The 2,917-nt window shown below is 40.4% G+C and overlaps 1 protein-coding gene and 1 pseudogene across 1 annotated transcript in view; both read left to right on the forward strand.

Annotated features, from left to right (window-relative positions):
* The first annotated feature begins 839 nt into the window (after positions 1–839).
* Positions 840–2,917, forward strand: part of LOC123958836 — a 3,277-nt pseudogene continuing 1,199 nt past the window's right edge.
* Positions 868–2,917, forward strand: part of LOC123958835 (UDP-glucuronosyltransferase 2A2-like) — a 7,405-nt gene continuing 5,355 nt past the window's right edge. Inside the window, exon 1 of the mRNA XM_046032503.1 lies at positions 868–979. The gene's annotated coding sequence lies outside the window, so the exon portion shown is untranslated. The remainder of the gene's footprint in view (positions 980–2,917) is intronic.

Here is a 2,917-nt window from a genome sequence, read left to right on the forward strand (position 1 = left end):
TTATATCATAAGGGCTGGACTGTCTGCTTTGTTTGGGTTCCTGCCCATGTAGGAGTAGAAGGAAATGAAGATGCTGATATTCTGGCAAAACAAGCACTTAAATCAAAGTCAGTTGATATACAAGTTCCGCTAAGTAAATCTGAAGCTCAAACAATCATTAAAGAGAAAATGCAAAAAATATGGCAAGATTATTGGGAACTAAATGAAACTGGAAGACATTTTTACAGTATACAGAATCATGTTGGTCTGGGAAGAAAACTGGGTGGGTGCTGGAAGACAGAGACCGTCATTACCCGTCTAAGAATAGGACACACAGGCGTTAACCATTCACTTTATAAAATAGGTAAACACCCAACTGGACACTGTGTAAAATGCAATAGTATAGAGACCATTCAACATGTGCTGGTTGAGTGTAGAGGCTATGTAGAGGCGAGGAGGAAAATAGCAGCAGTTATAGAGAAAGCTGAGCTTAGGTTCACTGTCGAGAACCTCCTTGGGGATAAAGCATGGGGAATATCAGAGCATCTCATTAAAAATCTGAAAGAAACGGGATTAATGGAAAGGATATAGGTTTTCAAGTTGTATTTATTTAATTTTTTTGTTTGTTTGTTTTTTGTTCTATTTGTTTATTTGGTTTTTATGTTAGTCTGCACATAATCTGTTCCACACTCCAGTCCGGTAGGTGGCGGTAATGCTCCTAAATGCTGGCTGCCAACCGCCAATCAAATCAAAAGAAGAAGAAGAAGATACTAAATGACTGACTAGGCTACCTGTATCCCGGAGTATTTCAAAATATAGGTTACTCTGAATGTTAATGTACTGACCCTATTAATCAGTAACTTCCTTGTCATTGGTGTTTCCACACACAATGATGACAGTTACGGTTCATCTCCACCAAAACAACAAAGTGAACGTGCTCCTCACTTCCACCGGCGCTGTACTGAGCGGTTCTCTTTGCTGTGTGCAGTAACAGGAGACGGTAAGTAGAAACGCCACATGTTAAGGAGGTTTTACCGTTTGTATACTGTATGTAACGGGAATTTAGATGTCAATTTTGGTGCTTAGTGTGCTGCAAAGTGTGCTCATAATCGCGCTGCAGTTTGTAAATTAAATGTTAGCTTGCTGTAGTGTTTTGCGAAAAGTAGGCTAACGATTAAGTTACCGACTGAGCCTTAAATATCGATCTAATCAACATTGTGTGCAAGGAGCAATCAGACCCAATGTAACTCGACCACACGTCAAAATACCTGACATGTACTGGAACAATAGACTAACTTACATTCTCTGACAAATTGTAGCCTAAATGTGGAGCTGATTTCTTTTAAAATGAGTTGCAGTGGGAAATAATGGAGGTACAGTATAAAAGAAATCATAAAAGTAAGAAGGTTGTCCTATTAAGAGACTCTTATGTTTCATACAGCACAGGCAACTTGCAGAAGCATGTTGAAGTTTTGTGTTTACTTAAGTTTTTACAAAAAAAGTTAGTTTGAAATTGTCACAGTCGCCCAGGGACGTTTTTAAGATCTTGAAACATTGGGGGCTTGAGTGCGATTTATACTACTGCTTTGAATCGACGGCATAGCCCTTACCCTATGCCAACGCCATAGCCTGACGTGCACTTCCTCAAAAATGTAACTACACATGGTACAAAATCAAGTCTGTAAAGCAACAGTAAACGACCTCTACTGTTATCTACCCATAACAAATCTCACAACAACTTTTTCTGTCTCATTTGCTGTTGCTAACTTGTTATGCCATGTGTCATTGAATCATCACCTTGTCTTTCTCACTCTCTTCTCTTGTGCTCACTCTAAATGCAGGCATGCTGATTAACCTTAGTGTTAGTGTGACATAACGTGCAATCTGGTGCTTGGACAGACGCCTATACAGTAGTCTACATTTCCACTGTAATTAGAATTTTTTCAATTGTTTGTCCGTTGTTTTCATTTCAGATGAGGCTGATCTGTTGCTGCAGTGCTTTGCTGCTTCTTGTCCTCATTCCCAGAGTCTGTCAAAGTGGCAACATCTTGGTCTTTCCAAGTGATGGCAGCCACTGGATAAACATGGATATCCTGCTTCAAGCTTTGCACTCCAGAGGACACAGTATAACTATTGTACGCTCCAGCAAAAGCTGGTACATCAAGGATACATCTTCTTATTACAATACCTTTACAGTTCAAGTGGAGAGGAGTTTAGATCAGCAGTTCATTACAGAAATCCTATCTAAGGTCATTGAATTTGAAAGGGGGGATCTTCCCTTGACAAGTTTTCTCCACATGACTGTAGGAATGTTCAGCACGTTTTTCGAGGCTCACACAGTCGTGGGTGAATTTGTATCAGCAATACTAGATGACCAAGAATTGATGAGAAAGATGAAGGACAGCAAGTTCGACGTAATGCTCACTGACCCGTGCTGGGGTGGTGGAGTCATTTTGGCTAAATATTTGAACCTCCCTTTGGTTTATAATGTTCGCTGGCTACTAGGTGAGGAGGGTCACCTTGCTATTGCTCCTTCACCTTTATCATATATACCTATAACAGGATCTGGCTACACTGATAAGATGACCTTTTTTCAGAGAGTTAAAAACATGGTTTTGCATCTAATAAGCCATACACAAAATCACCTGGTGAAGCAAATATATCAGACAATATGTGATAAATATCTCGGGCCTGATTATGACTATAACCAGTTAATGCTTGACGCAGACCTTTGGCTCATGAGAGCAGACTTTGTGTTTGAGTTCCCTCGTCCCACCATGCCTAATGTTATCTATATGGGAGGATTCCAGTGTAAACCTGCTGAACCTTTACCTGAACACCTGGAGGAGTTTGTGCAGAGTTCTGGAGAGCACGGAGTCATCATCATGTCTCTGGGGACTTTTGTAAGTGAACTTCCTGCAGACCTGACAAACGAGAT

This window comes from Micropterus dolomieu, linkage group LG20 (assembly GCF_021292245.1).
Source record: "Micropterus dolomieu isolate WLL.071019.BEF.003 ecotype Adirondacks linkage group LG20, ASM2129224v1, whole genome shotgun sequence".
In the NCBI taxonomy this organism is placed as follows: Eukaryota; Metazoa; Chordata; class Actinopteri; order Centrarchiformes; family Centrarchidae; genus Micropterus; species Micropterus dolomieu.